The sequence below is a fragment of the Morus notabilis genome, unplaced genomic scaffold (genome assembly GCF_000414095.1).
Source record: "Morus notabilis unplaced genomic scaffold, ASM41409v2 Scaffold337, whole genome shotgun sequence".
NCBI classification, from domain to species: domain Eukaryota; kingdom Viridiplantae; phylum Streptophyta; class Magnoliopsida; order Rosales; family Moraceae; genus Morus; species Morus notabilis.
In genome coordinates, this window is record NW_010359286.1 from 333,904 (window position 1) to 343,554 (window position 9,651).

The window sequence follows — 9,651 nt, forward strand, 5'->3', positions numbered from 1 at the left end:
TGCTTTTGTCATAAAGCTAGTGGAGAAGATAGAGTATTAAAGCTTTAAGGCAAGCGGAGCAAGGGTTACGTGAAGATAGCCACAGGTTTGACATCCAAAAGATAGGATATTCTTGTCTATATCCTTGTTAGCCTCACTTTAAATGATTTTGGCCCATGAAAATATTTTAGAACAAAACATGTTTAAAGAAAATGATTTCAAAGGAATAGCATGAGAATGGTATTACGTTTTCCAATGATTTTGGAAATGAAATTTTAAAGAGTATCATTTCTTAAAATTGAAAAATCTTAAGAAATGATACAAAGCATGGTGGCCTCAGAGATCGGGATATGGGAATCGTATCCTTTAGGGCAGGTCCTGAAACCCGTACGGATCCACTTCTTGCTCAGTGGAATTATGGCTCTGCACTTTTCACTAGACAGACATTTTACCACTTCTTGCTCAGTGGTATGATGAGCTACACACTTTCATTATACATATATTTTCTACTATGTGAGTATTTCCTTTTCTAAAGAGGATGATCGGTTCCGGGTGCATGTCTTCGGATCGTGAGTACCTTTATTTAAAATGTTATAAGATTATATCCTATTGGGCCTTTCGCTCACTTTTCTTGTTTTCAAATGTATTAAACCCCTCCAGGTGACGCGAGTAGTAGTGCGGAGTAGGTAGCTACTACTGGTGACGTGGAATCGTCTTCGGGAAGCGAAGAGTTGTATTTCTACTTATCCTTTATCTCAAGGCATGTATAAATTATGGATTGTAAACTTAAATATTGCTAGACTGTGGTTGATGTCACATTTAATTTTATTTTTATCCATGTATGCTAAACTTGTGGGAGTTTCAGACAGGATGCCAGGGCATGGTTTTAAACTGGTTCGGTTAGAAATTCCACCACCCTTCTTGAAATTAAATTTCTCCTAAATGCAGGGGGCTTGTTTGGAAATACTTGGATGTTTTAGGTTTTGGAAAAGGCTAAATTTTTGCACGGTTATGTGCTAATCACTCTCTTAAACAGATTTAAGTTTCTAAACAAGCCTCCACGTCACTAACCCCTATTTGGGGGCGTGACATTTATATGGTAGGATAGCTAGGCGATCAAAATAGTAAAGTTATTGATGACTCGAAAGTCGAGACTTTAGTAGAACATTTGTAAGTAGCATCAGTTTTTGTTGTCTATGACAGGAATGAACTTATTTCTTCATATTGCACAAAATTGTGCATATTGTAAGTTCAATGTATATTATTATGTGAAAGATGTTTCTTGATTCTTCTTTGTCGCATTGAATGTGCGTATGGACTTAGAGTAGCAGTAGAATTTTAATCTGTGAAAAAGTCAAAGTCAAAGTCAACAAAAAGGTCATATGTCTAAACAAAGTCCAATTTCATAGAAAATTAGCATAAATGCTTAAAGAGACTAAAATTACTGCCGTTACAAGAAATAATGACAGTAATACGATATGATTAAAATTACTGTCATAATAAGAAAAATGACAGTAAGAGGATATATGAAGTAAAAATGCCAAATGATAAGAAGTTAATAAAGTTGTTTGTACCGGCCTTCGCAAGGGAGGTTATTATGATTATGAATGAAATGAAACCGTAAGTGAGTTAGTTTTGGGTCGCTGCCCCACTCCTCATTAGTTATGCGCACTACGGTACAACATGTATTGGGCCCATAAAAAGTAAAAGTTATGAGAAACGAATGACACGAGAATGAAAGTTGTAAAGAAGTATGAAATGAAAAAAAAAAAAAGAAAACATAACACGATGAAATGAAAGAAAAGAAAGTATAACACGATGAAATGAAATAAACGAAAGCATATTACGTTAAATGCTTTAAATGTTTAGAAAATAAGCTAGGGTGCATGACATGAATGCATATATGGGTATGCATTACTGATTGCACTTGTTGCGGTCTGCTGTTACTTGTTGAGCGAAAACTCATCCCATTTGTTCGTGTTGTAGGGAACTCGGGTAAGACAGCGGCTCCCTGAAACAAGTATGCTGAGCGTGCAGAAAAGGATATAGCAGTGGGATGTGAGCAAGTGAGTAATAGATGCACCACATGTTTTGAAAACACTATAAAAGATTAAAATAATTCAAAAAACAAAAAAAAAGTAGTAAAACTATACAAATAAAAGCAAAAAATGTTGTAAAACTTCTGATGATTACAAACAAAAAAAAAAGGAAAAAAAAAAGAAAAAACAAGCATATTCCTCCTTGCTGGAATCCTAAAGAAAAATTAAAATATGGTAAGATTAGAGACAGAGAAAGAGAAGATAATTCACCAATTGGTTCGTACCAAACATATCCTAATTGTGCTCATTTTCAACAAGATTCATCTACCGAGAAGCAGTAAAACATTGTACTCGTGCTGCAAAACCAGGCAGTAAACCCCGGATAATTTGGTGGGAACTTAAAGCTGCCGTTCCCTTGTCGACCACCTGTGCTCATCTGTTTCATTTCTTTAGGTGGGACTCGCAAAACCACGAGAATAATGTGATTAATAATTAGGTGCTGGAATCACTATATAATATTAAGCTAGTTAGTCACCCAAGCAAACCAACACCCTTCTCCCATTTCGAAAGCACATACAATGGTGAGGTCCTCTACGTGTAAAAATGAGTGTGCTATTAGTTATATATATGTGTGTATATATATATACAAGTACATATATAAACTTTTTTCTTATGATTCTCCGGCCCGTACTGTGCACGTTACTTTTTTCTTATCGCATGCAATTTATTCAACGTCATTTTTTGAAAGGTGTAACACGAAAAAAATTAGTTATCTGCTATTATTACATCTTTACAACGTAAGTGATCTTGCGAGATTTATGATTTCTATATGTTATGTGGAGGTACAGTCCTCTAAAAGAGGAGCATAGGCAAGCTCTAACACACATTTGGAAGACTCCATATATACCATATTATGTCATATATATCAATTATATATACAGTATATATATTGTACCAATATATTTCTATGGTGATGCTTGGGACGATGGGTCCTATACTGGAATTCGAGAAATCGAGCTTTTTCATGGTGATACCATTGAGGCCATTTTTCTTGTTTATGATTTGAATGGCCAGCCCTTTCCAGTGTCCGAACATCCAGGAAACAAACCCTCTGGGAAAAAGGAGAAGGTTAGTAGTTCCTTTTTTTTTTTTTTTTTTTTTGCTTCATTTTTTTAGCTAAAAGAATGTTATAGCACTACCACCTATTAAATCAAAAGGCCAATTTTTGTAGTAAGAGCTACAATTTTTCCCTATCAATACGTAGGATTAGCCGTTGGATTAACATTTTAACGGTTTCACTTATAATTAGAAATTATTTTGTGTGCCTTGCTGTAAATTTTTAACGTGGATACTCACGAATCAAACGGTTAAAAAGTCAAGGGAATAACTAGAATAATAGTTCCAAATACCGGTAGGATAATGGAACAGTTCCTACACGTAGAAATTTTCATAAATAAAATCACAATGACAATATATATAATTTCCTTTGTTTTTCTTCCTTAATCTTCGAAATGCAGATTGTACTACAATTTCCAGAAGAATTCTTAGTGAGCGTGAGTGGGCACACTGGTGTGCTTCCTCCAGTGGTTCCGGGGAAGGATGATGTTATACGCTCACTAACATTCAGAACCAACAAGAAAATCTATGGACCATATGGAGTTGAAGAAGGCACACATTTCAGTCTCCCAATTGAAACTGGTTTAATTGTTGGATTCAAAGGAAGAAGCGGTATTGCTTTGAATGCCATTGGCTTTCACTTGTCACTTTAAGATCACCAATATAATAATTATTAAATAAAATGGCGTCTCTATATATATATAGAAGATGTCTTGGCTTTCTGTTTAATTACGAATAAATTCAAATCTCCAAGCGTACATTATGGTTATTTGGCAGTTTAACTGACTATTATAGCCATGATATAGGTATAAGGAGTTATTTGAGATGTGTGTGTAATGTTTAAAATAAGCTCTCTATGTAGAGCTCTGTGTGTGTAATATGTGATGAAGTTGCTGTGATGTTTGAATTAAGCTCTACACATAGAGCTAATTAAATAAAATCCAGCAAGAATGTTTAATATTTTAAGTTCTTAAATTGTCATTTTTTTGCAATATTTTTGCTTAATTTATTCATCAGATATATATTATTTTAAATACCTTTAATATGTACGGATTCATGATATTACCCCTCCAAGTTAATGCGTGACAAGACCTTCAAACATTTTCTTGAAGCAATTATTGGAATCGGAAGCATTCTTCTGAGCAGGTGATGTGTTCTTTAGTTCGGAGTGACTTGATTAACATATCGTCGATGCATACTTCTATAGTTTTTCTACGTAAACCTCGGAATGTTTTGTTTACCAACGTTTGGTTGTAGATCTTAACGGGTTCTTAAGTTCGAATGATGTGATCTTGTAATAATACATCCCGTATAAGAAATTACTTGAGATGTGTGTGTAATGTTTAAAATAAGCTCTCTATGTAGAGCTTTGTGTGTAATATGTGATGAAGTTCTTGTTGGCAAATACGGCATCGAGTGTGCAATGAAATTTTAAAAAAAAATTTAATCAAAGTCAAAGCTAACTAAGGACATGTTAATGACGCTATACAGTATAAATACTAAAGATCTAAATCATGCCTTTAGAGATTTAGGAATCAACACGTCTGACAGATCAAAACGTTCCGAACAGCAATCGGAAGAGCCTCAACCAACTGGTATTCTTTGCTATTCTCATTTTCACGATCGGAGTGCTGGTGGGCACACATCGTTCAATCTCCTCTTGGTATTTTTGAACTCCTTCCAACCACAAGAGAGCCAAAGGAAAAACATTCTTGAAAATTAAATAATTTTTCTTCTTAGGAATCTTTCGCCAATAGCCCCCAAAAAGTCTCTCAAGTGATCTAATGAACAATGTGACTTATTGGGCTATTATAGTATTTAGGAAGTCATATATCCGTAACAATTAGGTGTCCCAAAGTTTATCTAGCTTAAAGAGTCAGTTTCGCCACGTCAGCATGCGCTACACGTTACAACCGATCGACCCGTGATAGAGAAGTTATAACTCACCGGTCAACCTGCCCTTCAGTCGACCGGACCGGTAGACCTGTCTGAACTAGAGAAACTTGTTTTCCTAGTTTTTCAACATGGGAAACTTGCACAGAGCCTCAGTTTTGATTCAAGCAATCCAATAGGATAGTTACTTGATCAAAAGAATCATATAATAGTCTTTCCACATTAAATAACTCTCTAAACAATAATTCAACCAATTTATCTACAATAATTTAACAATTAATCCACTCGATAAATTACTTATGAATTAAACAACCTGAAACTTTAATTTAACCAATTCATCTAGAATTAATTTATCAATTAATTCACCTGATAAATCACTCATGAATTAGTTAACCAATCTCATATTATCTTTGAACCTCTTTTACGGAAATAACACAAGTTACCATGGGAGTACCAGGTGAATACCGGGTGGAGTTCGCAGCTTTGAAGTTTGAAGGTCCAGCTGGTGCGTGGTGGAAGCAGATCCGGTGAATGCATGATGTAGAGGGGATGACTTGGGATCAATTTGAAGCGCTCTTTTATGAGCAATTCTTTCCTCAAAGGTATCGAGATGAGAAGGCCAGGGAATTCATGGGCCTACAGCAATGAGATATGACAGTGAGGGAATATAAAGCTAAGTTCAATGAGCTATCCTGTTATGCTCATTCCTTGATTGAGTCGGAGCACATGAAGTGCCTTAAGTTTGAGAGAGGTCTTAAAGGTGTAATCCAGAAATCAGTGGTTGCCTTAAGGCATCGAGTCTACAGTGACTTGGTTGCAGCGGCCATCTGTGTCGAACAGGAGCACATCGCCTTCCTCCAAAGTCGAGAAGCTTCAGGAAGAACTTTAGGAGGACCCCAAAGGAATGCCTAGTGGTAGCAGTCGCTCTTCGGGAAGTGGGAAGAGTGGATCCTACAGTTTCAAGTGTCACAATTGTGGGGAGCCGGGGCATTTAAAAAGAAATTGTCCTCTTATGAGCCAACAGGTGAACCAACAGGCCCAGCAACCACAGTAGAAGGACACCTGGAAACAAAGGACTGTGCGGGTTCCCTTTGGAAAAAAACTGCTCAAACAAAAGGACACATGGGACTTCATTGCCGAATCGAACGAAAGAAGGACGTTCGAATTATAGGAAAGAGATTGATTGGAGTTTGCTAAGTGTGGAAATTGGACTCTTCACTGGGTTCGGAATTGTTGCTATGCCACTCGTGCTTTCACGAAGATGGAGGATATGGTACTACGACCGTGTCGATGACATCATTCTCAGGATCTTTCGGTTGGCTGTTGGAAGGAAGTGGTTTCTGTGGATGACTACCTAACCAATTTGGCATTAAAAAGCAATGGAGCTTGATTGGAAGGTGTCTCTGATGAGTTAATTACTTTTATCTTTGTTTGTAAATACGAATCTTAAAATGGTTTCTTTTTCCACGTAGTTATACAATACGATAGCCAAACAATAATTACATCAGGTTTTTTTTTTTTTGCTGCAAATAATTACTTTGAGCCTGTTTGAACGAATCACTAGCTCTGTTTTATCTTCTTTGAGTGCGCATTGTGCCTCTCAAATTCTAGAGGCACAAGGATGGGAGTTTTAAGGGAAAAGCCACCGACCCAGATTATGATCTGTGCATATATAAAATCTAGTGTTATAAATATGTCTAATCATCTTAGATGTCTAACCAGCAGTGGCATTGAGGAGCAGTCAAGCTTGATTGGAAAGCTCATGGTGAGACAGATTACGTTTCTTATCTCTCTTTTTTTCTTTTTTTTTTTTTTTTTGAGTTTGAAGTGTGAAAATAAGATTTGCATTCCCATGTGTAAAAGTGTAATGCAAGTAAAGTGTGTTTGATATAGTAATTTAGCCACATGTAATGAAAGAAAAATGTTTCTCTAGTACTTTAACAAATCCTGTTGCTGTTAGTTATATAAATACAGTTGTCGTACTATTATTACTGCTTATTGTGTTCAGCCAAAAAAAATAGCTCTGTTTCAGCTTGTTTCAAAATTGTGCATTGTGCCCGTCAATTCCAAGGAATTCCTTCGATTAAGTTCATGATCTGCTCATGCATATAATTTAAAAATCGTAGTTTTTCCAGTTGTTTGTAAAACTCTTTTCTTTTTTTTATTTTTTTTTTATTTTTTTTAATGAACACGCAAGTTATTCAAGGGTTAAAAAATATTTTGTTAGTTTGGAAATAGTCTCAAACGCTTTCTCATAAAACTCCTAACTTAAGACCTAAATATATCATCTATCAAACCACGCGAGAGTAAACCTAAAATCACTAGACTACCACCTTGGTTATTGCGCAAGAGGTTCGAGACCATTCTCGCTGGATTTTATTAAGCAAAAATATTGAAAAAAATGACAATTTAAGAACTTAAAATATTAAACATTCTCGCTGGATTTTATTTAATTAGCTCTATGTGTAGAGCTTAATTCAAACATCACAGGAACATCATCACGTATTACACACACAGAGCTCTACATAGAGAGCTTATTTTAAACATTACGCACACATCTCAAATAACTCCTTATACGTATATCATGGCTATAATAGTCAGTTAAACTGACAAATAACCATAATGTACGCTTGGAGATTTGAATTTATTAGTAATTAAACAGAAAGCCAAGATATCTTCTATATATATATAGAGACGCCATTTAATAGTTATTAAATTGGTGATCTTAAAGTGACAAGTAAAAACCAATGGCATCCAAAACAAAACCGCTTCTTCCTTTGAATCCAACAATTAAACCATTTTCAATTGGGAGACTGAAAGGTGTGCCTTCTTCATCTCCATATGGTCCATAGGTTTTCTTGTTGGTTTTGAATGTTAGTGAGCGTATAACATCCTTCCCCGTAGCCAGTCGAGGAAGCACACTAGTGTGCCCACTCACGCTCACTAAGAATTCGTATGGAAATTCTAGTGTAATCTGCATTTCAAAGCTTAAGGAAGAAAAACAATGGAAATTATATATATTGTCATTGTGATTTTATTTATGGAAATCGCCAGAAATAAGTTCTTATCCCTTGGTGTCAAAGGGCGAGTTCCTTTCTTGTCTTGCCCTAACATATTGTTTCGGTTAGCTGGTGTTAGTTTTAGAGTAAGGTCTCGACTCTATTTTACCAATCGTACCCCGCGATGGGAAAGATTATGGGTTGCATCTACAAAACCACCTGGTACATCTCGATCCCCTTTTCCAGATATCTACATTGCAAGGGGTGTTTCTACGTGTAGGAACTGTTCCTTTATCCTATCGTTATTCGGAACTGTTATTCTAGTTATTCCCTTAAATTTTTAACTGTCTGATTCGTGAGTGTCCACATTAAAAATTTGCAGCAAGCCACATAAAATAAAACGGTTTCTAATTATAGATGCAAGGGGTATTTTTCCCTACGTAATGGTAGGGAAAAATAGTTGCTCTTACTACAAAAATGGGCCTAAACCGTTAAAAAGTCAATCCAACAACCAATCCTACGTAATGGTAGGGAAAAATAGTTGCTCTTACTACAAAAATGGGCCTTTTGATTTAATAAATGGTAGTGCTATAACATTCTTTTAGCTAAAAAAGTGAAGGAAAAAAAAAAGAAAAAAAACAAACTACTAACCTTCACCGTTGCATAAGAGGGTTCGTTTCCTGGATGTTTGGGTCCTGTAAAGGGCTGGCCATTCAAATCATAAATCAGATTTCTTGAATTCCAGTATAGGACCCATCGTCCCAAGCACCACCACCAAGCCCTCCCCATGGTCCCACTACTATTGTCTGACTTGTCCCGGTGCTTTGCGTGTTCGTGCTTGTGCCCGCCTATAAAATACCTTTTTTAAATGTTACAATATTCCATTAGATGATCAATATATTGGTAGAATATATATACTGTATATATAACTGATAGGATATAATATGGCATGAAGTCTTCCAAATATGTGTTTAGAGCTTGCCTATGCTCCTCCATACTTCCATATAACATATAGAAATCATAAATATAATCTGACATTTATTCATCGTAAGATCACTTACGTTGTAAAAGTGTAATAATAGCAAATAACTAATTTTTTTAGCGTTACACTTTTCAAAAATTATATTAAATAAATTATATACCATGTTTCTCATTTCTATATGTTACATGCACAGTACGGAAAATCATAACAATATATATATATATATAAATATAAATAAAAGTAATAGCACACTCATTTTTATACGTGGAGGAGCTCACCATTGTATGTGCTTCCAAAATGGGAGAAGGGTGTTGGTTTGCTTGGGTGACTTACTAGCTCAATATTATATAGAGATTGCACCACCTACTTATCCGGGGTTTACTGCCTGGTTTTGCAGCACGAGTAAAATTCATGTTTGGTTGAAGGACTTACTAGCTCATTGTTTTACCGTTTGTCAGTAGATGAATCTAGTCGTGAAAATGATAGCACAATTAGGTTATGTTTGGTACGAACCAATTGGTGCATTGTCTTCTCCTTCTCTGTCTCTAATCGTACCATATTGTACAAAGACAGATGTGGACAAAGAAGAAATTCAGAAAAAAAAAAACAGACATATATGGGTCTGTTTTACGTGTGGACAAAA

The 9,651-nt window shown here is 35.6% G+C and overlaps 1 long non-coding RNA gene across 1 annotated transcript; it reads right to left on the reverse strand.

The window, feature by feature from the left end:
- Window positions 1-1,840: 1,840 nt before the first annotated feature.
- On the reverse strand, window positions 1,841-9,333 carry LOC21406484. Its single transcript, XR_002901825.1, has 4 exons — window positions 9,287-9,333; window positions 8,678-8,874; window positions 2,303-3,129; window positions 1,841-1,990 (listed from the first exon to the last, which is right to left on the reverse strand). It is a non-coding gene; the product is annotated as an uncharacterized LOC21406484 (long non-coding RNA).
- Between the last annotated feature and the right edge of the window lie 318 nt (window positions 9,334-9,651).